Raw genomic sequence first — 26,090 nt, forward strand, 5'->3', positions numbered from 1 at the left:
CATACAATTGAGCAATATCCTGTGAGAATTTCACTGCCGGGCGATGCCAGGTACATAGGCTGTACGTCCCAGTGATTGCTGATCAAATCAAGCAGCATGTTCCTTCAGTTGTTCACAATAGGCAGAATACAACCCCCCCCCCCTCCCCCCCAAAGTAAATGTCTGCTGGTAAATGTGATTCCCACTTGCTGAACAATCCTGAATGCTAATATCTACACTCACAACCAATTTAGATAACCAGTCGAGCTCGTAACATGGCTTATTTATGCTTGGTATAAGTGACATACCTTGCCACATAGGAACAGATTTTCTATAAACAAAACAGCCATCAGTTCACCATTATTTTTTCTATGCCAATGCCTCAGCCAATCAGAGACGACTTGTCAAACTCTCCCTTTTCTCCCACAATATAAATTGTCACGATTGTTTGAAATTTGGCATTCTTGGGTTTGTCCTAATGCGTACAAGGCAAAAAAGAACTTCAGCAACATGCTACTCTTCAACAATATTCAAATTCTGTACTACCAAGTGACAAAGAGTGTTAGGAAAATGGCCAATTTGTTCCAGTATGTTCTGACAGTAAGGTAATCAATTTGTCTATTTTGGAGGTGAACACATCAAACAACTCTGGATGTTATTAATAGAAAGTATTTATGTCAGCGCTAAGGGCATGTACTGCTTTTCCAAATGGATACTGTTCTCAAGGTGAATATTATTGTCTGATCAACCTTACGTAGTATCACTGAAATACGTTTCTTTATTTGGGATTTTAATGTTGCAATTTAATCTCGTCTGCTTTCAAAATTATTGGAGCTGTCAGTTATATTCTACATTAGAGGGAAAGCATATTCCTATTTATACTTGGGTTTGGTGAAAAAGATGTGAATAAGATTTGTTAGAGCTAACGTTTGTAAGGGGAAGGATAATGCAATTGTATAACACTCTCTCTCACCTGTTTTGTGTTGACTATTGTGCACAATTGCTGACTCTATTTTATTCTTTTGTTAAAGGAGATTGAATTGTGCAAGATAGTTCAAGAATCTTTCCAAAACAAACTGCTTCTTGTGCATTTTAGATTGAAGTAAGTGGACTTTTTAAATTTGTACTTGCTCAGTTGCTTCAAGTTATTGTACAATTATTTGACTTCTGTTGTAATCGAGCACAACATGCTTTTAGGTTAGTTTTGCCAAAAAAGACGTTAGAATATCACATCCGAAACATTTAAATGGTTTCAAATAGTGGTCAGAATTTACCGACTGTTCATGCTGGCCGATTCTCCAGTCCCACCGATGCCGTACCCCCGCCTTGGGTTTCCCGACGGTGAAAGGTGCATTCAATTGAAAATCCATTTGACAATAGCAGGACCAGCAGATCCCGCCAGCAGGCTGCCTCCGCCGCCAAAAAACACGTGACGGGTTGCACAGAAAATCCCGCCCAGTGAGTTAACCGAACGTGCAGTTACCACTTTGTAGGCTGATACCACAACCATAAAGCACTTAGCGACTTTCCACTTGCAATGATGTGATTGACCAGCTAATGGAGGGGGAAATGTTGGCCAAGGTGGCAGGAGAAGTCCCTGCTCCTCTTTGAACAGTGCCATCCAACCTTCACATTAACTTGAACAAACAGATCAGACCTTGGTTTTACAACTCACCTGAAGTACGTCACCGTCAGCATTGCTACTACCCTGCAGCATGCACTGGAGCATCAGCAACGATTGTGCACTGAAGTCCAGTAGTCTGGGTGAACGCACAATCTTCTCAGAACTGAGAGTGTAACCATGATTGACTCATAGGCTTTGAACACACGGAATCCAAATCGATGAGTGTGTTGTGTTGAATAATTGATGGTGCATGATGCCTTGTTTTTCGTTTCTGACTCAGGAGACCATGGGTTTAATTTACTGAATGGATCCCAAACGTCACTAAATGTGTGTTAGCAATGAACTTGCATCATGTACCTGGTAGAGTATGCCCTGTAAAGCAAAATTCTAAGGCTCAACTCACATCCTGTGTGATTACATCCTAATATTTTTCATGCTTGTAACTCTCCAATTGATATTTGCACATGAAAGACAAAAAAAAGACCTGGACAAGTAAATGGGAGTGAGCAATTTTACAAAATCTATTGCAGGGTCCATGACATTTAAAGCACACTGGGCTATTATTAAATCAATGAATATGTTCACTTACCTGTAATTTGAAACCCCAGTACAAAAAGGCACCCTGAATAATGATAATGGTGATACAAAGTCAGCTCTGCTGCTCCAGATAATAAGTGGCAAGTAGCCCTCCGTTCAATTAGACCTCAAGCAATTTGAAGCTTTCTGCCATTGTTATTTTAAATTACCAATTGAGTCGCTGCATTTACCATCTAGATGGGAATAAATTCCAAGTGTACTCTGCACAACTGAAGTGTGTATCCGTAGCACGTCCACACTGCATAATGTTAGGATAAAAAGTGACATTTATCCCGTCAGTAAATGTAAATTTAACCTGATAAACAACAATCATCAAGAGGTGATTTCCAGTTGGCTACATAGTTTGGCAAACCATATTTATGCTTAGATTTTACATGCTGTTTTGATCTTTGTTCCTTTAAATGGATCAGCATCAAAATGCAAATCATTGTAAACAGCCCATAAATATAAATTGCGTTTGTTTATTTCGATACTTCACTGCTCGCTATCTATCATTGTGGAGATGAGACACTTTTATGTTTTAAGCAGCTATACATTATTCTGCACATATGAAAGTGTAATTTATTTTTACTTGACATTTTACATGAACTCGGAATGTGAAAGATCAGTAGTTCACATCAAAGGAATGCATTTGTGTAGCAGATCAGCACATTTCAATTTATTCCTCGTATACCAGGTCTTGGTACATAATATATACATATATATAGATGTTGAAATCTGCTTTTTCACCACTCCAGTATAATCGGATTGCATACTAATAGAAATTGCTTTACACATAAACACAATAATTGTGCTGCTGTCAACTTTAATCAAACACAGTGCCATTTTGGATCAAATTGAATATATATGTTACATTGCAGATGTGTTAATCTTTTTGGCAATTGGGCATCATTAATTAATTTACTCACTCATTCAGAATAAAGTGCCAATTTATCCAATAACATTGGATAAAATAACATTTGAAAATATTGCAACAAGAGGAAAAAGTCAACCAATATCATTGAGATTTATTGGCCCTGATCTTGCTGGAGCTGGGCATCTTGTCCCTTTTACATTTTTTCACTTGGCCTTCAAATTGAAGGTGGTTTGTCCTCTAACTAGGTGGAAATTTGATCTGCTAAATAGATAACAATAATCACCTTTGGGTAACGGCACAGAAAAGGAAGTGTGGCTTGTGCAACCTCTGTGACCGATGGACCAACAATATTTTCTTAACCAATGAGAATTGAGAATTAAAAAAAAAGAGAAACAATGGAGAACGTGGCCGAATTAGAATCAGCTCCACTAATGAAATAGCGAGGGAAAGAAAGGTTTGATAGAAGAGGAAGAAATAAAAGTAAGAACAAAGAATAAAAATTAAAAGTGGAAATTTTTTTAAATCTCTAATGAAAAATCATAGAATTTACAGTGCAGAAAGAGACCATTTGGTCCAATGAATCTGCACCAGCCCTTAGAAAGAGTACCCTACTTAAGCCCATGCCTATCCCTATCCCTGTAACCCAACCTAAACTTGTGGACACCAGGGGGCAATTTAGCATGGGCAATCCACCGAACCTACACATATTTCGACTGTGAGAGGAAACCGGAGCACCGAGAGGAAACCCATGCAGACACGGGGAGAAAGCGCAAACTCCACATAGGCATGTATTCGAGGCCGGAATTGAACCAGGATCCCTGGAGCTGCAAGGCAGCAATGCTAACTATTGTGCCACCATGCCACCCATCTGCAGGAATGAGACTGAATTGCTGGAGGGATTGATTGGCTTTGCATTAACAATTGTTAGAAAGGTACTTATGCTACTGTTAAGTACAAGCCTAACTTTCATTGGTAAGTTTAATTCTAGTTTAATGTGGAACTTCAGAGAGTGCTTCAGTACAAATGGACTGGATGAGTGTGAGCTACTACTTTTGTGAGGCATATGATAAGTGTGGCAATACACAGGGTACCTCTCCTTCACCAGAAACTGTGAAACAATTTGCATATTAATGACAGCGAGTTCTATTCATTGTTTTATTTGCAAATACTGGGTGATTTGTTTCTGTGGTCAAGGAAGAATTATAAATGAACAATTGAACGAAGTTGGATTAAATTGTTTTGCTGCCTAATTTTACAAGTTATGGATCAAAACGCTTAAGGGCGAGCAAAAAACATAAGACTATCAGTGAATTCAAAAGTGACAAAAGTCTATTCTGGTTATTGTGACACATCTTCATTGTACAAGAAAAAAGAATTTGCATTTTAAAGTGATCTGGGAACACTGATTATTTTGCCTCTGAACGGCTCTTAACTCTTCATAACCTCAAGCATATCTGTCTGAGATTTAAACACCGTTCACTCTCCTGTGAACACTCATCTGAAACTTTACTCAAGGACCTGGCCAAATCACAAGGAAACGTTTGCCACATGATATAATTCATTTCCATCTTCTCTATTTCTCACTCTTGTTCGTGCTTCCTCTGTCTCTTATTTTGCCTCTCATGCATTATCTGTTGCTCTTCTATGTCCTTCCTCTTGCTTGCTTTTTTGCATCCTCTTGTGCCCTCTCTCCACTCATGGGTGGAATTTATTCTAGGTGATGTCAGTCTCACCCACTGGCTGGAGAGCAGGTGAGAGCATTGCACTATCCCTTTTGGGAGGCCTTGCTATATTAAGTGAGATAATGTGGTGGTATGTATTAGGGGTAGTACGGTACCTGTGAAGCCGAGAGGCTATTGGCAGACAGGTCCCGGGTCCTGGTTGGATCTGCCGCCTGCTGGCTCTGCCCAGAAAGGCGGAGTATAAGAGCCCGGGTTCTCCCAGCAGCCGCATTCTGTAACTGAGCTGCTGGGGAACAAGTCTTGCTTAATAAAGCCTCGATTGACTTCATCACTTCTCGACTTCAGTGAGTAATTGTTGCGCTACAATTTATTAAGCAGACTTAAAAAGACTATGGAGCTCCGGATCGCCCCGGAGTGTCTGCGAATCAGCCCCCATGCAGCAAACTCGGCGGCCGTGTTTAAACACTGGCTAGCATGCTTCGAAGGTTACCTTCGAACGGCCCCCGGCCGGACCACGGAAGATCAGAAAATGCAGGTCCTGCATTCCAGGGTGAGCCCGGAGATCTACACGCTCATCGAAGACGCGGAGGATTTCCCGACGGCGCTCACCATGCTGAAAGGAGTCTACATTCGGCTGATAAACCAGGTCTATGCACGCCACCAACTCGCGACGAGACGGCAAATCCCCAGAGAATCGCTAGACGAGTTCTACAGCGCACTGTTGATATTGGGAAGGAACTGCAACTGCCCGTCAGTGAGCACAAACGAGCACACGGAGGTCCTAATCAGGGATACTTTTGTGGCAGGTATGACTTCTTCTCAAATTCGCCAAAGACTGTTAGAGAGAGACTCGTTAGGACTCACAGAGGCACGGGCCCTTGCGGCCTCCCTCGACGTGGCCTCACAAAATGCCCGCGCCTATGGCCCCGACCGTGCGGCAGCCCCTTGGGCTCCGTGGACCCCCGTTGCGACCGACTCCCCGGCACGCCCCACTCCCCCCGCAAGCCTGCGCGGCTAGAGCACCAGACCATCCCGCTGCTATTTTTGCAGGCAGGCGAAACACCCCCGGCAGCGCTGCCCGGCCCGCTCAGCTATTTGTAAGAGCTGCGGCACAAAGGGGCATTACTCAGCGGTGTGCCAGTCCCGGGGGGTCGCCGCAATCTCCGGGGGAGAACGGGGACAGCAGACTCAACCCCCCCAGCGATCCATGTGCAGCCCGCGGGCGCCGCCATTTTGGGTCCCGGACACCACGCGGGGAGGATGGGCGCCACCATCCTGTGACCCCCCCGGCCACGTGCGATCCATGGGGGCGGCCATTTTGTCCGCCCCCGACCGCATGCGATCCATGGACGCCACCATCTTGGCTGATAGCTAAGGACCCCAGCATAGACGGCTCCACGGGGTCTGAAGAAAACGCCGCGATGCAACAATCACGACTGACTTCGGTGACCCTGGACCAATCGCGGCCCCGGACGCTCCAAACGGCAACAACAACGGTGCTGGTCAACGGGTACAAGACGCCATGCCTGATCGACTCTGGGAGCACAGAAAGTTTTATCCACCCGGATACGGTAAGATGCTGTTTTCTTTCCATTCGTCCGAGCACCCAAAAGATTTTCCTGGCAGCGGGATCCCATTCCGTAGAGCTCAAAGGGTTCTGCATCGCGAACCCAACGGTGCAAGGGAGGGAGTTTAAGAATTATAGGCTTTATGTCCTTCCCCAACTCTGCGCTCCCACTCTCTTAGGGTTAGATTTCCAGTGTAACCTCCAGAGCCTAACGTTCCAATTCGGCGGCCCAATACCCCCACTCACTATCTGCAGCCTCGCGACCTCAAGGTTGAACCGCCTTCCTTGTTTGCGAACCTCACCCCGGATTGCAAACCCGTCGCCACTAGGAGCAGACGATACAGCGCCCAGGATTGGACGTTTATCCGGTCTGAAGTCCAGCGGCTGCTGAAGGAAGGCATAATCCAGGCCAGCAATAGTCCCTGGAGAGCCCAGGTGGTAGTTGTGAAGACCGGGGAGAAGCAGAGGATGGTCGTAGACTATAGTCAGACATCAATAGGTACACGCAGCTCGATGCGTACCCTCTCCCCTGCATATCCGACATGGTCAATCGGTTTGCACAGTACAAGGTCTTTTCCACCGTGGACCTCAAGTCCGCATACCACCAGCTCCCCATCCGCTCGAGTGACCGCAAGTACACGGCCTTTGAGGCAAACGGGCGGCTCTACCATTTTTTAAGGGTCCCATTTGGCGTCACAAACGGAGTCTCGGTCTTCCAACGGGAGATGGACCGAATGGTTGACCAGCAAGGTTTGCGGGCCACGTTCACATACCTCGACAATGTAACCATCTGCGGCCATGACCTGCAGGACCACGACGCCAACCTCCGCAAATTCCTCCAGACCGCTAACGCCCTGAACCTCACCTATAACGAGGAAAAATGCGTTTTTAGCACCAACCGTCTGGCCACCCTGGGATACATAGTGCGCAATGGAGTGATAGGCTCCGACCCCGAACACATGTGCCCCCTTATGGAATTTCCCCTCCCCCACTGCTCCAAAGCCCTGAAACGCTGCCTGGGCTTCTTTTCGTACTACGCCCAGTGGGTTCCCCAGTACGCAGACAAGGCCCGCCCGTTAATCCAGTCCACTACCTTCCCCCTGTCGACAGAGGCCCGCCAGGCCTTCAGCCGCATCAAAGCGGATATCGCAAAGGCCACGATGCACGCAATCGACGAGTCCCTCCCCGTCCAAGTCGAGAGCGACGCATCCGATGTTGCTCTGGCGGCCACTCTCAACCAAGCGGGCAGACCCGTGGCCTTTTTCTCCCGGACCCTCCACGCCTCAGAAATCCGCCACTCCTCAGTGGAAAAGGAAGCCCAAGCCATAGTGGAAGCTGTGCGACATTGGAGGCATTACCTGGCCGGCAGGAGGTTCACTCTCCTCACTGACCAACGATCGGTAGCCTTTATGTTAGATAATGCACAGCGGGGCAAAATCAAGAATGACAAGATCTTGAGGTGGAGGATTGAGCTCTCCACCTATAACTATGAGATCTTGTATCGTCCCGGAAAGCTGAACGAGACGTCCGATGCCCTATCCCACGGCACATGTGCCAACGCACAAGTAGACCGCCTCCAAGCCCTCCACGAGGACCTCTGCCACCCGGGAGTCACTCGATTCAACCATTTTGTGAAGCCCCGCAACCTCCCCCACTCTGTTGAGGAGGTCCGTACAGCCACCAGGAACTGCCAAATCTGCGCAGAGTGCAAACCGCACTTTTTCAGGCCAGATAGAGCACACCTGATAAAGGCTCCCCGTCCCTTTGAACGCCTCAGTTTGGATTTCAAACGCCCCCTCCCCACCACCGACCGCAACGCATACTTCCTATTAAACGTGGTGGACGAATACTCCCGTTTCCCCTTTGCCATCCCCTGCCCCGACATGACAGCGACCACAGTCATTAAAGCCCTCGGCACCATCTTTACACTGTTCGGTTTCCCTGCGTACATCCATAGCGACAGGGGGTCCTCCTTCATGAGCGACGAACTGCGTCAGTTCCTGCTCAGCAAGGGCATTGCCTCGAGCAGGATGACCAGTTACAACCCCCGGGAGAACGGTCAGGTAGAGAGGGAGAACGGTACGGTCTGGAAGACCGTCCTACTGGCTCTACGGTCCAGAGATCTCCCAGTTTCCCGTTGGCAGGAAGTCCTCCAGGATGCCCTCCACTTCATCCGGTCGCTGCTGTGTACCACCACTAATCAAACGCTTCACGAGTGCCTCCTGGTCTTTCCTAGGAAGTCCTCCTCCGGAACGTTGCTGCCGACCTGGCTGGCAGCCCCAGGACCCATCTTGCTCTGAAAGCATGTGCGGGCGCACAAATCGGACCCGTTGGTCGAGAGGGTTCACCTTCTCCACGCAAACCCTCAGTACGCCTACGTGGCGTACCCTGACGGCCGACAGGACACGGTCTCCCTGCGGGACCTGGCACCCGCCGGAAACACACACCCACTCCCAACACCGATCACCCCCTCCCTGCCACCGGCGCACCCCACGACTGCTCTCTTCCCGGGTGGATCGGTCCTCCTCCCGTGCCCGCCCAGGAGTAAAGAAACAGGGACGAACAGCGCAACGCTCCCAGAGACGACAGTGCCCAAGCCAGCACCAACACCACCACCGGGGCTGAGGCGATCGACAAGGATGACCAGGGCTCCCGCTCGACTCGTGTAATCCGCGTGACAAAAATCTGTAAATAATTCTGACAAAACCTGTACATAGTTAACTGTTGGGCTAAATGCATAGCCACTGTACGAAATTAGTTCCAGGAGCAGCCTTGTAAACCCCTACACCATGCGAACCACCACCCCACCGGGTTCTTTTTTAACAAGGGGTGAATGTGGTGGTATGTATTAGGGGTAGTACGTTACCTGTGAAGCCGAGAGGCTATTGGCAGACAGGTCCCGGGTCCTGGTTGGATCTGCCGCCTGCTGGCTCCGCCCAGAAAGGCGGAGTATAAGAGCCCGGGTTCTCCCAGCAGCCGCATTCTGTAACTGAGCTGCTGGGGAACAAGTCTTGCTTAATAAAGCCTCGATTGACTTAATCACTTCTCGACTTGAGTGAGTAATTGTTGCGCTCCAGATAGGTACTCAGTTGGCCAGCAGCAAGGACCCATGGGCAGAAATCAACTCCCCCTCCCACCAAAGAACTGCCGACCAATCTGAGGCTGGCTGCTGTTCATTGCTGTCAGTGCCACCAGTGACCAGTAATGCACTGACCAAAGGAATCAGTGAGGGACCCAGCTCTAGGTGAGTGAGGGTGAGATGGGAATCACTGCCCACTTAAGGGTCTCGATTAGCAGCAGGGCGATAAGGCTATCTACGAGCCTACCCACCTCGGACATAATCAAGACATAGGCGAGAAGGCAGCCAGGTCCCCATCCACCACCCTTCTCGTCCGATTAAATGCTCCCTCCTGCCTCTAACTTGTCTCAGCAAAGGCCATTAAATTCCGCTGCGCGCTTCTCTTGTGCTCTCTCTTTTATACCCTTTCATATCCCTCTTTCTTTCACTCTCTCACCTCCCACACTCACTTACTTGCTCTGCAATGTTCTCTCTCAATTGTTCTCTCTTACACTCTTTCTCTCACTAACTCGTACTTGCTCTTTCATGCATATTCCCCCTTGTGTGTACTGTTCTGTGCATTCGGTCATGTTCTCTCTCTCTCTCTCTCTGTCCCCCTCTTGCTTTCTCTCTGATGGGTTGTCGTCTATGGCCCTCTCACTCTCACACATTTACCACCTTTGTCTTTCATGTTCTCTTGGGCTTGATCTCTTTCACATGATCTTTCTCTTTCTCTCTCTCCCTCTAACTGTACCATGTTTGCCCCTTTGTGCAGTTTATCACATTTCTCAGAATTGGCTCAGTCCATTAAAGAAAATGAAAGAAAGCACCTGTTGGATGTAGAACCGAGGAAGGCGTTGAATTGTACCTCCTTCAGTTAATGTTTGTCTTAAGTTTGCTCCCGTGTGCTTCACCACATCCACTGCCTGTAATGCCTCCCACAAAGGAAAACTTGGAGCAGTGTATGGCAGACCGCCAACCCACTGCCACCAGTTTTCTGTCAAGTGGTAAAGTTAGCCCATTACATTGGCTTGTAATGCAGAACAATGCCAACAGCGCAGGTTCAATTCCCGTACTGGCCTCCCTGAAAGGTGCCAGAATGTGGTGACTAGGGGCTTTTCACAGTAACTTCATTGAAGCCTACTTGTGACAATGAGCAATTATTATTATTATTATTAAAGGTTTAAAATGGAATCCAAGAAAGCCTGACATTTAATATTTGCTTTGATGGCTGCGCCTCTATTCATCAACTTTGTAATGGGTTTTGTTACCCAGAACTTGAGACCGATTTAAATCGGTGTTACTCACTTTAATTCCAATATGACATTGACATCACTGGCAACACAGCTGTACATTTTAACATTGATAATGTTGCTATAATTTCAGATAAATATCAAAACAACAATCTCAATTATTTTTATGAGCAACATTTAAAGAACAAATATTTTAACCAAGATTAAATTAAATGATGTCTACTATTGCAACTATATTATTCTCAGATATCCAAAATTCTAAGGAATGCTATGGGACAACTTATAGTTCCGGGTTTTAACTTTGCCTTAAAGTGCTCTGTGCATTGCCATGGAACCTAAGCATATAGCACAGCTATACATTCATCTAGATGATGAGGAAACTGTGTGTGTTGATACAGTAGCTGCTAATGAGATTTTATTGCAGCATCAGTTAAAATTGAATTATAGAGGCGCAAATCCACAGTGTGAAAGGCCACGCTGTTGCAGATGTAACATCTGCTGAAGCTCAAACATTCCCCTGATTGCCGACAAGGTGATGTTTGAGATATATAATTAGAGTCGGCTGTTCCAGAAACTGAATGTGTGCAGAGACTCCACAATCCAGCAGCCATACCCCTTTAAAAATAAAGTAGGAATAAAATCCTCCAGGTTTTGGGCAGCTGACTGGAACTATATTCAAAATATTGCTCTCTTGATCCTTTGAGTGTTTTTTTTTGATTGCATCCGGCATCATAATAATTTGAATATATTAGGAGTCAACCAATCATAATAAATGTCACAGCTGAAGCTGTGCAATCTTCTATAACCTGGAAAAACAAAGCAGGAAAACGTTGATGAAGCTGATGGCTGGGGATTTGCTGTTAACATTAGATCCAACCATTTTCATACTGTTCATATCAAATCTCCTGTTACATTGCTGTCCTTCTCTTCAAAACTTACATTTGTCAATTTGATGCATGTTTGGGGATTAACTGAGCTAATTGTTCATTGTAGACGTGTTAACTTGAGAGGAAATAATGGCCTGAGTTTTTTTTGGATGTGGCGGCTTGACCCCCACCATCCAGAGAGCCGGGGAGAACCGTGTTCCTGCCGACTCCAACAGGCCTGCTGACATTTTACGTAAAAGTGAGTATTGTTTGGCAGCAGGTGGGACTTCCATTTGCACTTGGAGGGAAGTCCTACATTGGAGAGCTGCCGGCTAGTCAGATTGGCCAACATTCTCCAGCCCATCCGGGTACAGCACTGCAGTGGCTGGAAGAGGTATTGCAGTGCAGGGAGCTGGTGTGAAGTAGCAGGAATCCTGCGGAGGGGAAGGCAGACGATGCCTATGCAGGGGGCGGGGGGGGGGGGGGGGGGGGGGGGCGCAAAGGGGGTGATTAGGTTGTCTGGGGACAGATCAGAGGGGAGATAGGTCCAAGGTGTCCCAATGTGTGAGGGTGCTTCTGATGAAGACTCACTCGTTCCCCCTTTCCCACCCGAGATTGAGGATGTCAACTATTTCTATTTGCCACCCTGAGTTATCTAGCACCCATCAACCAGAAAATTGAGCCTGGGTGGGAAAGAGCCCTTATGTGGCAATTAATTGGATCTGCGGGAGGCAGGGTAGGACAGGTTGGAGGAAAGGGGGGTAAATATGTGTTGGGTGGGCTGGGTGATCAGTTGGCAGGTCAGGAGGGTAGTTGGGAGAGGAGAGTAGGCGGAGGGTGCAATCGAGGGGGCAGCCAGGGTGTCTGGCGAGTAGCGGGGTGGTTGGGTAGTCCAGTGGTGCAGGTTGGGGGCTTCAGAAGGTTATTTATACAGGAGTTAGAAGTTCTTTTAATCCGTCTAACTTTTCCTTTGCAACTATTCTGCTGAGGCAATTGAAATCATCTGAAGTCTCCAATTTAATTGGATGCTTCCCATTGTAGGGTAATTGCCTATCGGAAGTTTGAACTTCCTGGATAATTGGTATGCAGTCTTTGCGTGGGGACCTCCGGAGAATATCCTAGTACATCTTTTGGAGTAACTCATGGGTATGACCGTCCCCATAAGATCGGAAGTTCTGGGCCTAATATTAGTCATTCAATAACGTGTTGATACAGAGAAATTAAGTAAATCGAGTGGGAGGTGTCTCATGGGGAACAATTAACACAGGCGCAGACCATTTATGCTAATGAATGAATTCTGTGCTGTAAATACGATTACATTACTCTGATGCAATAACGTGTAAACATGGGATGAACAAGTGGCTCACATAATGCATAATGTGTCTTGATGCCGACAGTTTGCAGCATGTCCGCAACCAAGTGAAAAATTAAAAGCAAAAGCAGTGAAAAGGTTAAGCAACAATTCTTTTATGTGCATAAAGCCATTAGATTTTCTGCTATAAAATGTATGAGCAATTCTTTAATGGATAAATAGCACTTGACATCATAGACCATTTAACCTTCGTCCCTGAAGAGTTTAACCTCTGTTAATATCACATTTTCTTCACGATTGACTCCATCTACTGCCAAATTGGCCCAATAAAAATCTGTTATTTTACAGATGTTGGCTAGTCTCCAGTGACACTTGTTTTAAGTCACCTGGGACCTGGAGCACGACCGTGAGGTTTAATTGCTAAGATAAAGTTGACCTTTAAGGCCATTGTTGAGATGTTGCCTCTGTAGATATGGTCTAAGTAGGCTCAACTTGAGGTCAGCGAAAGGCTAATAGCTATGGGGTGTTTCTGCAGATCGGCAGCTGCTTCTAAAAGCCGAGCCCCTGCACCTGAGAATAGGCATGGATGTGACGACATGAAAAAGCCAAAGAGAAAGGTTGTGTGTTTCCTATTTTAAAACCATTCTGTGAAGATTGTTTTGAATTTGTAACAAAATGAGACATTCTGAAAGGTTACATCTTGATGTGCGATGGACTAAATTATTCGTTGCTCACTGGAGCTATACATGGTTAGTTAAGATCAGGTGCTGCCATCAGGATAGTGAAAAACTGGACAAAACAGGAGAAGGAGGAAGAGAGGCCAAAGACAGAAAAGGGAAGGAAGAACTGAAAAGACGGGAATGACAGGAAAATGGGAGAATTGGAGTGGAAAGAGTAAACAATTGGAAAGGAGTAAGCAGAAAGACATGTAAATGTTTGAAAGACATATCATTAGGGGGGATCTTGGTAAAGAGCTTTGGTGAGATGGTTGGAATTGGATGACTGTAGGGAGGGGGTGGTGGAATGGTGGTTCCTGGAGAGTGATGTGAAGAGAATTATTTTTTTTCACAACTTAACGGTACAGAGGCTTTCTTTTCGATGATAAGCCGAACATTTTGCCTGGTACGGAGGAATTGTCTTTTTATAGAGCACAGACACCTTAGTCCTTTACACATTAGAGAGGCTGTGAAGATATGCACAGTGCAGAGGCATCACCAGAGACCCATTTTGCCAGAACTACCAGGTGCCAGCCCTTCACTGACAGCAGCGTGCTCCAAAGATCTGCAGGCCAATTATAGATTTGACCACCTCAACAGTACCAGCAGCCTCAGGGTGTGGGTGAGCAACTTTAGAAGCTGTAGAAATGTTGTTGTGAATGGAGAGTTAAAGACCAGTTAGTTGGGGTTTTGAAAGTGAATGTTGTAAGTAAATTGGGGTTATTTCTTCTGAAAGGGTGGGCACAGTGCAAGGTATAGGTTTTCAATGCGAATGGGGTGTATGGTTTTGAAATTGGTTTAAGCAAATGATCAGAAATTACCTATGTAGGGCGGCACGGTGACGCAGTTGTTAGCATTGCTGCCTCACGGCGCTGAGGACCCAGGTTCAGTCCCATCTCCGGGTCAATGTCGATGTGGAATTTGCACATTCTTCCCGTGTCTGCATGGGTCTCACCCCCACAACCCAAAGATGTGAAGGGTAGGTGGATTGGCCATGCTAAAATTGCCTCTTAATTGGGAAAGAAAATAATTGGATACACTAAATAAAAAATAAAAAATAAATTGCCTTATGTGATTGATACTACAGGAATAGCAAGGACATGACAAAATCAAGGGGTGGACATAAATAAGAGTAGGGGAGTTTCCAGGAGGGAGGATAAGAGGTCTGAACTCCAGAGAGAGAATGTGATTTGAGATGGGGGCTGAAGTTGCCGAGCATGAGAAATTGCTCTGTACAGGGGCTGCAGTGAAGTATCTCGTTGAGATCATTTTAATCGTGCTGTACTTGGCTGGGTGGAAGGAAATGAGGATTTAAAATTAGGTATGTGTGATAAAGCCAGGGGAGTCTAACGAGCTTCTTAAAAGCCCTTTATTTCAGCAACAGCATCATACATACACAGGGCCTGGTTCCCTTTCACTGGGTCCTCATTCCTTTTTAGCTGGCTCTATAGCTGCCTGCCTTTTATGCTAGTGCTAGGTTAACTCAGTCCAATTGAACACAGGGAACAAACATCCCCAAGTGGATGTGGCCTGTGCAGGTTATTACACCCCTCCCTCCCTCCCCCCCCCCCCCCCCCCCAAAGCCCAAAACGCCTCACAAGGACGGCCATTTAGGAGGAGTGGACAGGAGAGGACCAAACGGGTGCAAACCCCACAGTGACCAGACAACAAACCTAAAAAAAAAATTGGTTCGGATAAGGCTCCACCGAATGGGGAAGCAGGACGGGCAGGCGTGTATTCCACCAAGCATTACGTTCGGCCCAACACCCTCACCAGTCACACAGGGGGCGAAGCTGCCAGCAGCCGAACCCAGGGACGGCACGCGCCACAGCATCGGACCCATCAACCCAAGGCCCAATCGGCGTGGCATGCCTTCCAGCCACAGAGGGAACAGTGGGGGGGGGGGGAGGGGGGGGGAGAACATCAGACAGCGTCCACCTCAACGTCCTGCAACTCCCCTTAATTTTTAATATTGGGCACTCTAAATTCTACCCCCAAAAAAATAAAACACCTACCAAAATGCCCAGAGAGCTGTCGCCCCGACATTCTTACAGTACACAGGCAAATAAACACACAGCGCAAATTTAAAAAAACAGAAGGGTTCCGTGCAAGCTTCCACAGGACCAGAAGTCACACATGGAATGTCCAGTCAACTCCACACCAGAGTCTTCAGGCACAAAGCCTGCAGTCGAACACAGGGAACTGTCAGGTCGCAGGCAAAACATCACTGTTGCAAATCCCACAGTCCAAGCTGCCGCAGAACAGTCTTCCAAACACAACGCTGCACTCATGACCAGAATGACATTCCAAAACGGCAGCGGCAACTCGAGAACGGACTCCCCGGTGGACCGCTCTGCCAGCATCAGGAAACAACAGCAGACAGAGATGGACGAAACGCTACGCGACCCACACCAGAATGATACTGCATCTGGTACTGCCGGACACATCAGACTCCAGATCACTCTCAGCGGACACACTTCACAAGCCGGCAGCAAAAAAAAACTCAACCCGGCTCTCGCCTTCCATGACATTAGAGGCTCTAAAAAAAAAACCACAGAAACAAACTCGGTACCGTAGTCCACTCTTTAAAAAAAAAAATTCCCGGGAGGTAGCTCAGCCGAACAAGCAGCACGCCGACAGCTCCAATTCATCGTCGTCGCCAATGTGATAAAGCCAGGGGAGTCCAACGAGCTTCTTAAAAGTCCTTTATTTCAGCAACAGCATCATACATACACAGGGCCCGGTTCCCTTTCACCGGGTCCTCATTCCTTTTTAGCTGGCTCTACAGCTGTCTGCCTTTTATGCTAGTGCTAGGTTAACTCAGTCCAATTGAACACAGGGAACAATCATCCCCAAGTGGATGAGTCCTGAGCAGGTTATTACAGTTTGATAGGGGTGGAATAAAATTATATGCTCAAAGGAGGGGAAAGGTCAAGAGTAAGGAGTCAGGCCACATGTAATTTGGTCAGAAGTGCCGCATAACCGCCATACAGTCTGGGTGGGCAAGTGGTGGAAAGTAAAGTCAAGCAGGGAGGGGTTTTTTGCTGCAAAAATATACTTTATTTGTAAAATATCTGAAATAACATTACAAACATTTCAAAATGGCCATCACTCAAAGTTCAGTAATATTCAGGTTCTCTGCATGCATCATGTTGCACACTGAGGGCTTCAATAAAGTCAAAGAAATATCATACACATTTCAAAATGGTCATTCCAAACGGTGCAATGGTATTTAAGTTGTCTGCCTAGATCAAGTTGCACTCTGGGGTACTTCAAAACAATTGTGATTCTTGTAATATTCACTGTATACCTTCACTGTGAGACATACAGCCCGAAGAGGTTTCTACACAATTCCCCTCCCCTTAGTTCACAATGGCTGAAAGGTCTTCGACAGCTGTCTTACCCCATTGCGTCTCTGCGGCGGCTGCCCCAAGCTTTAGTGTATCCCCCAGCACGTAGTCCTGAGCTTTGGAATGTGCCGGTCTGCAACACTTGGTTGGGGACAACTCTTTGCGCTGGAAGACCAACAGGTTTTGCGCAGACAAGAGAGCGACTTTCACCGAGTTGATGATCCTCCAGCAAGAGCTGATATTAGTCTTGGTGTGTGTCCCTGGGAACAGATCGTGGAGCACAGATTCCTGCTTCATGGAGCTGCTCGGGATGAACCTAGACAAAAACCATCTCCTCTCTCTCCAGACTTTCTTTGTAAAGTCACATTGCACAAGGAGGTTGTGGTGGTATGTATTAGGGGTCATGTGGGACTGTGAAGCCGTGATGCTATTGGCTGACAGATCCCGGGTCCTGGTTGGCTGCTGACTCCTGGCTCCGCCCTGAAGGCGGAGTATAAGAACCCAAGCTTCTTCCTGCCGCTTCATTCTGTTGCTGAACTGCTGGGGACAAGTCTCGCTTAATAAAGCCTGAATCGACTTCATCACTTCTCGTCTCTCTCGTAAGTCATTGTGTGCTACAGAGGTAGACAGCGGTCTCTTTCCCACCACAGTCACTTTGAGGGCAATGTGCGGATGAGATGTGACTCTGGGCATGTAGGAAGGATATGACTGGGAGTGTCTTTCTCACCACCAACCAAGCTAGGCTATAGTTTTTGTTTGAGAGTTCTGGTGATGAGGCAATCTGTCAAATGACCTTGACAGTCTGCTCAGAGAATCATCCGGTAGGATCCACCATCTTCTTTTCCCAAAGGGCCTCAAGAATTTTGCGTGCAGACCACTGCTTGATGGACATGTGGTAGAAGGTGTTTCTCTGCATAAATTTTTCCATGAGGGACAGGTGGTAAGATACCATTCAACTACATGGAGCGTTCCTCTGCATCCGTCGCAACATGGGGACAGGTAGAACCGCAGTACATAGTGACACTTGGTGTTTGCGTACTGATAGCTTGATGCAACCACACACAAAGGTGGCCATCAGGATGAGGGCGGTGTTGGGCACATTCCCCCCCCCTCCCCCCTTAACCTAGAGGTACGCCATGCCCCTTCGAACGTACTCCATTTCTGACCCCCAGATGATGTGGAAAATGGTAATTGTCCCAGCGCAGGTGTGAGGAATGGGACAGGCCTGCACCACATACACCAACACCGAGAGAGCCTCGCACCTGGTGACCAAGCAGGGAGGCTTCATTTAAAGGGAAGGTTATTATTACTCCTCAGCTTAGTTTCCTTCAGAGTTCAAACACGGGTGAAGCGAGCAAAGCCTAGAAGCATTTTTAGAAGAGTATCAGGGATACATTAATGGAGGTATTTGTGTGGGAATGAACTGTCAAGAGCTGTACTTGGAACTCGCTCAATGAACCACGTTCTGCCTAGTCATGCCCATATCTGTTGCAGAAAGATCGTTGTAGAACGATCATGGCGAAATAGGAGATCACCATAAAATCCAGAAGCCCAGAGGGGTTTGGCCAATGGGAGTGTGTTTCTAGCTGAGACCAAACTGTGGCTGAAAAGCCAGTATAACCAGTGGCTGTCATAGACACAGCAGGACATTCCCTCAGTTACAGCATTCAGTGTAAGTTACAGCTTGTTGACCTGCACTTGCTTTTCGTCAGATCAACTGGCTGTGTACCGAAAACAAGAATACAAATTGCTTGTGTTCAAGTATAAGAGCTTCACTGTGTATTTCTTCCCCAGTAACATTACATATGCATTTGCAATGCTCAGAAGACCCATTTTGAGCACTGTCACAAGAACCATTTTGTGTGTTGCTGTTGAAATTCTGGGCATGGCTGCTTTGGACTGGGCATACAGGCAGAGCGCGGTGCTTAGGTGCCAAGAGGAGTATAACGGCACTTGGTGGCTATTGGAGTGCTTTTTACCCACAGTGGTGCATACCTTAAGGCTGTTTGGAGGTGCTTTAAAGGAAGCGGGTCAATAAGTTTTATTTGTGGGCAAAAAAATTAATTCAGGAAAGGAAAAGATCGATTTGCACAAAAATCTAACTTCTACTATTTTAACAAAGGCAACCTTCTCTAGACTATGGAAATGAAGAGGTAGATTTTCAACTTGCCATTCAAACATAAAACTAGTGTTGCAGGTCTGCCAAGTGTTAAAGAATCCATTTGGTTTTAATCTCCGTTAATTTTCAATAAAAATGAACGTGAGGTAATATTGACAATCGGCCGGTTGATCAGGCATGCCTACTTTACACCCAGGCATCAGGTTGAAAAACTACTGTGCCAGGCTGACAGATTTATCTTGCGTCAAATAATTGCATGTTGTGGAAAGTATGCTTTTGCCGCCCCCCCACCCCGCCCTTCATTTGAGGGAGCATGGAGGATAGGCACCTCTCTCGTAGAGGCAGTAGAAGCCAGTCAGAGTGAGCAGCCGGAGCGCAGAGGGAGGGCCACAGTTCAGGAGGAAGAGGCACGGCACGAGCAGCAGGAAGGTGGAGGAGGAGAGGGCGGACAACCAGGTTGTATCCTGTGGGAAGGGTGTACGAACCAAGGTCATCATAAGACCATAAGATATAGGAGCAGAATTATCGGCCCACCATAACTCAACAAGGTGGAAAACCGATGCTGGAGAGGACTCGGGTTGAGCTGCGATGTTATGACCGACATTTGTCACATGAATCAACAGCAACTGGAACCACAATCCATTGACCCCTCCACCCCAGTCACTGCCATTGGCTGTGAAGTTAACCGTCACACTGAACCTCTAGCCTCTGTCTCTTTCCAGGGATCAACAGGAGACCTGGCTGCTATTTCCCAGTCAGCAGCACACAATCTCGTTAAGGAAGTGACTAATGCCTTCTTTCAATGTGTACAAGATTCCTGGGCCGCTGCCACGACTACTTCATAACTAAGAAATCCGCACTTCCCCAATCTATTTCAGCCGTCTGCACAAATTTGAGGATGGCCTCTTGGCTAATGATCCCCTTTAGGAACTCACAATCCAAAGCAGAGTGAAACTACATTTGCAGCCACCACCAGGAGCACTATTGAGCAGGCCTTTTGCATTGATGAGGTTCAGATGTTTCGATCACTAAGATGGAGCTCTCCATTGTCCCCCGGCAAAGGTTTCAAAAATAGTTGTTGTCTGCTGCATTCTGCACAACACTGTGCAGCAGAGGAGCCTTCATGATGGGCAGAGCGCCAACTCTGAGGACGAAGAAGATGAGGAGGCACGGTAGCACAGTGGTTAACATTGTTGCTTCACAGCTCCAGGGTCCCAGGTTCGATTTGCGGCTTGGGTCACTGTCTGTGCGGAGTCTGCACGTTCTCCCTGTGTCTGCGTGGGTTTCCTCCGGGTGCTCTGGTTTCCTCCCACAGTCCATAGATGTGCAGGTTAGGTAGATTGGCCATTCTAAATTGCCCTTAATGTCCAAAAAGGTTGGGTGGGGTTACTTTGTTGCAGGGATAGGCTAGAGGTGTGGGCTTGGGTGGGGTACTCTTTCCAGGGTGCACACTTGATGGGCCAAATGGCCTCCCTTTGCACTGTAAATTCTATGTAAATCTATGCAGAGGAGAAGGAAGCACATGCACATCCAGGCCATTCCAAAACAGATAAGGGTAATGAGTCCATCAATGGTAGAGCAGCAGGGAGGCAAGGACATGTATCCAGGGCTGATACCATTCAGGAGGGGGCCTTTGCCAAATGGGACATTGTTTAGAACAGATTTTCATAAGGTCCTTCAAAATAACAATGGTTATCAGACAGTTCCTGGTGACATTCCTTCACATAAGTATCGTTGTATTTGACACCACAGTCTCTGAAGGAACTGCCCATCCCTCACAAGGGAGTGAATCATCGTCAATGAGTTTAATTCCATTAAAATCAAACTGCAGCTACCCTCTCCATCATAAACATGGTCATCATCATCTTTGAAACACACATGGTAATATGGCCCTTTCAACCTGGTCCCCTCACATGAATGCCATTGACCATGAATGAGGCACCAAGATGCCAATTGGATCATCAAGCCATTCCCACAATGCAGATAATGATACAAATAAAGACGTACACTCCTTTCTGCATGTATCGGGGTTTTATGTTGCTTCACAGATACAGATATGGCATCTTGCCCGTGATGATTTGACAACTGCTCCGTAAGAGCTCATTTAAATAACTTTTGCTGCATCCATTCCAGCCAATGATCCTGGTTAAGAACTGGGCGAACTGGGCGCCGCATGAATCAGTCCTGGCTTATGTATACCTCGGCAAACCACCCAAACCGCACCCTCTGACACTGGAAATGACAACGTAAGCATTGCAGTGGCAACAGAGGACAACCTTTATTAACTGGACAATATGTGTTCTAATGAGTGGTGCTGCCCACACCAAGGTCAAAGTGCAACGAATGCCTGGTCAGCTCTCAACAGTGGTTAAGGTACTGGACCAGAACCGTAACATGGTTAAGTTTTAAGGAGGTGCGTTGCGGAAAGATCAATTCATTCCAGGAGTGATGACAAATTTTCTTCAAACAAAAGAAAAAACTATATTTAAACTTCAACCCTAACAATGACAGATTACATGTAGTTTCTTAACCCTAACACACAAGTTCCCATTAACTAGCACTTCATAGGAACATGCAGCTCTCATTCCAGTTACACAGGCAGGCAAAGGTGATATTGTATTTATGAAGCAATTTTTCTGCTCTAAGTGAAGTTCCTTCAGAACCCTTTTCAAAAGCCTGTCTCTGGGGCAGCTTTCCATGAACTATTTCAGTGGCTTTTCTAATCCTTCTCCCCCACCTGTTCAAACAGGATTCTTTGTCTCTCTCACTGAGCTCTGCCAAGTCCCTCAAACAAAGGTTTTATCCTGGTGTGTCCAGACTTGGACCCATTATCGTTATCTTGGCTATTTGATTTCCAGCTCCCGTTTATATATAAGAACAGAACCATGCTATTGATATGCAACTAACCACCCATTTATGGACAAAAGAGGCCATCAGACTCTGTAATGGTCTAACAGCTGGTCAAACAAGAGTGTCCCAAAGGACAATGGACCTTGAGTGAATCACCCTGGCTGAACATGGGCATCCTGTATATTCCCAATGACGAGTTAAGTCTTAATGAGACATTGTAACTCAGGCCAGGTGTGGATGTATCCCTCTGACTCCATGGTAGCCATTTTTCTCTCCATTTGTTTCACCCCTAAATTTCCTACTAGCATTGTGGATAGCACAATTGCTTCACAGCTCCAGGGTCCCAGGTTCGATTCCGGCTTGGGTCACTGTCTGTGCAGAGTCTGCACATCCTCCCCGTGTGTGCGTGGGTTTCCTCCAGGTGCTCCGGTTTCCTCCCACAGTCCAAAGATGTGCAGGTTAGGTGGATTGGCCATGCTAAATTGCCCTTAGTGTCCAAAATTGCCCTTAGTATTGGGTGGGGTTACTGGGTAATGGGGATAGGGTGGAGGTGTGGACCTTGGATAGGGTGCTCTTTCCAAGAGCCGGTGCAGACTCGATGGGCCGAATGGCCTCCTTCTGCACTGTAAATTCTATGTAAATTCTATGAAATCTTCGATCCCATTTCTGGACCCAATTTCCCAATATTTTCCTCTCGTAACAGACAAATACTGTGCCCCAAAATAGACTCCCAAGGCTCCATATTCCTGCCCACTGGAACATCATTGTGAATTTTCATCCTCCTCTGAGGTGAATTCTGCACAGATGTCTCTGCCTTTAACAGTTCCTCCTGCCCATTGGTGCAGTAACTTTCATCCTGTTTCAACAACTCCAAACACTCATCCATCCTTCTGATGTGGCTGTAACTGCATTGACGGGGGGTAGGCTTGTATAATGTGCCCCTGTGTTCTTAGACAGCTCTTCCACTTTTGATGCCTAAAGGATGATATGGACTGAGGGTGAGAGCCATTCAAGCTGGGACCTGTGAGAGACACAAAATGAGATATTCTCACAGTGAATGCACTCTCTACACCCTATTACCTTAACCTTGCTCATACTATGTCTCAACCCCCTCATTCACTCTCATGCCAGTATCCTCTTATCTTCTCAAAATGACAGCGTGACCTCCACCATTACTAACATATGCCAAGACAACCTCAACATCTCCTTCATCACCCTCTACTGGAGATTCACCAACAGCCAGCTACACCAGCACTCTAGAAATCACCATGGCCACCTGCCCCACGGGGCACATTGTCCTCAGGTGGGCTCTCCCACCACAGTCAGGGGCAATCTCTTTTGTGTCCTTCGCCCTTTTGTTCTGAAACCACAACATGACTGAATATTGCCCCCATACATAGTACATTAAAAAATATATATTTAGAGAACCCAATTATTTTTTTTCCAATTCATGGAAAATTTAGCGTGGCCAATCCACCTAAGCTGCACACCTTTGGGTTGTGGGGGCGAAACCCACGCAGATATGAGGAGATTGTGCAAACTCCACAGGGACAGTGATCTAAGGCGGGGATTCGAACCCTGGTCCTCATTGCCTTAGGCAGCAGTGCTAACCACTGTGCCACATGCAGCCCTTCATGCATGCATACTACATGCAGAGATATTGCTCTTCAATGCGTCTGTGCATCGTGGTGTCTATTCACATCTGCTTGCATGCAGCTAAATGAGCTGCAAACACATTCCTCTACTTCACCACTGAGACTTGTATTTGCTAGATCTCATACTTATTTTGCATCATGCTGATGGGACCCTCCACTGGACCACTGTGTCTGAGCCAAGGCATGTACAAACGCAAAATGTCACTGAATCCACAATGTCCTATGCTTGCCACATAGGAGCTCACTGCTGCCACAGCCTGAATCCATGCCTTCTCGGTCATGGCTAGGGATTTGTAATGACTAGTTAGGTAGATGATGCTTCTTTGTCTTTGCATCTCCTCTACCCGAACCTCTGGGTCCCAGTCAGAAACGTGTTAGGCAGTCCCATCCCTTCAGACAGGGCTGGTCTGTGCAAAATTGTATGAACTGTTGTTGCTAACTTTAGCCTTAGTTTAATTGCTCTGTTCTATCACCTTTGCTCTTGAGTCGCCAGGTATCTTTCTGATACCGCCATGTGGTTCAAGTCCGAGTAATGATCAATAATCCAATACACCGATTAGTAAGAGTTAAATCAAAGCACATTTATGATATACAGTAATCAATACTCATGCATAAATTCTACGTCTAAGCTACTTCCTACAATTAACAGGCCAATACTTAACTTGGAACTGGCCCACCAGGTCAGGGAAACGAATGGCCTTTCGTTCGGGTTCTGAGCCTGCGGGATTCGAAGCTGGTACAGATTGATAGCTAGGAGCACCTATCTTGTTGCGAGCTTTGGAGTAAGACTTACGGGATGTTTCGCAATGGCTGGACCGGTCACTGTCAAGGGTTGGTCTGCGTTGCTGAGTGACCCGGTCAAAAGAAGAAGCAGAAGGGTGCAGAAGGATGCAGAGGGGTAGCAGCAGAAGGACCGATTTGAGCTTGGACTCTATTGTTATAGTCCCCAGGGGCTTCCCGCCTTTCGGGGCGGTCCCTGTACCTGGTTCCAAGTGATTGGACCTTGTCCCAATCACTTGGTTCGATATTCTCCAATGCTGGAGCGATTCCTTGATCGATGGACGGCCTTGAGGTGATCGTTCACCTCCCTTTGTGTAGGCTTCTGTTGGCGCCGATGAGTCTGCGTTGGCTTTCTGTCTAAAATGTTGCACATTGTTCCCGGGGATTGCTCATTAGTATGCAGATGGCTGGTGTTTTGTTGTGCTGATGGTTCCCGGTATCGATCTTGTCTGGCCTTCCCAGAGGTGAATACACAGTCTACTTGTAGCTGCTTGTTTTAGTCCTGTTGGCTGATTTTCCCATCAGCCTTTGCTGTTCGCCATTTTAAATCGGGGTTAGCCATTCTAAATCGGGAGTTAGCCATTTTAACTGGCTACAGAACGAATGAATGAATTGATATATAAAGTGGGAAGAGTCATTAACAACTCAAACACATTGCTCTAATTCACTTCTGTGTGTTTCCATCATCTTATCTATGAATACACTTCATGATGTGGTTGAGTGAATGTCTTTCCCTATTCGCTTGGTCCTTTGTTTGTTGTTGCTGTCACTTCAAGCTAACATTTTGTGCTCTAAGGACAACTGACAACCCAACTGACATACTCCATTTTATTAAAAACTTGTATGCTGATAATCTGTGTAAAAGTCAAGGGTCCACAATGTGGGCATATTCAGAGAGACGAGGGGTAATGAGAAGAGAAACATTGTTCATTCATCACTGAGTATAGCCAACTTACAGAACTACTGCATGTTATCTGCATCAAGTAGTAGCGATAAGACAATACTATCTCAATTTCTGCATGTTGAGAATCCACTCAGTGATTTAGTTCAGCACACGTTTGATTAGGAAACATCAATGATAATTCTCCCATTGGGAATGGCAGTGGTGGGCTATCCGATCTAACAGATCGGCAACATTTAGTTTTGATGCTCATTTGACAACTCAGTAACATCTGCTCCAAAGTTCTAGACATGCTGCACTCAGGAAGTAACGTGCTACGTGAGGGAGATATTAGGAAATTGGGTCTAGAAATGAGACCCCAATGTTGCAGGCAATTGGGGAAAATCCTGCTATCACAGTCAAAGGGATATGCCCACACCTGGCCGCGTTACATTGTCCCAATCAGACTTAAACTTGTCAGTGGGAATGGACAGGATGCCCCCAGATCCATTGTTCTCTGACCAGGTATTACCCTATTACCGAGTCTGATGTCCTCTTTGTCTGTCAATGGAAAGTTAGTTGCATATCAATAGCATGGCTCTGTTCTTTTGTATAAACTGGAGAGGGCAATCAAACAGCCAAGATGATGCTGATGGGTTCAAGCCTGGAAACCCCAGCAGAGAACCTTTGTTTGAGGGCTGGGCGGAGCATAGAGAGAGAAGGAATGCTGTTCTGAAATGTTACAGAGAAGAAGGCTTTGGAAACCAACTGATAAAGTCATGAAAGTTGCCACTGAGTCATGCTTTGGAAAAAGGGTTCAGAACAAATGTCCCTACCAGAAGAAAATTGCTTTGTAAATGTCCCTACCAGAAGGTAAATTGCTTTATAAATGCAAGTATTGCCTTTGTCTGCATCTGAAAGTGGTATGAGAGCTGTATGTTCTGTT

General features: G+C 46.6%; 1 protein-coding gene across 4 annotated transcripts in view; it reads left to right on the top strand.

Annotated features, from left to right (window-relative positions):
* LOC140428495 (disks large-associated protein 1-like) overlaps positions 1-26,090 on the top strand; it is a 720,347-nt gene that overhangs the window by 48,492 nt on the left and 645,765 nt on the right. For 3 of the 4 annotated variants that reach the window (XM_072515041.1, XM_072515040.1, XM_072515039.1), the window contains exon 2: positions 1,011-1,081. The exons of the other annotated variant lie outside the window; for it this stretch is intronic. The gene's annotated coding sequence lies outside the window, so the exon portion shown is untranslated. The remainder of the gene's footprint in view (positions 1-1,010; positions 1,082-26,090) is intronic. 4 annotated transcript variants of the gene reach the window in all.

This window comes from Scyliorhinus torazame, chromosome 8 (genome assembly GCF_047496885.1).
Source record: "Scyliorhinus torazame isolate Kashiwa2021f chromosome 8, sScyTor2.1, whole genome shotgun sequence".
Lineage (NCBI taxonomy): Eukaryota > Metazoa > Chordata > Chondrichthyes > Carcharhiniformes > Scyliorhinidae > Scyliorhinus > Scyliorhinus torazame.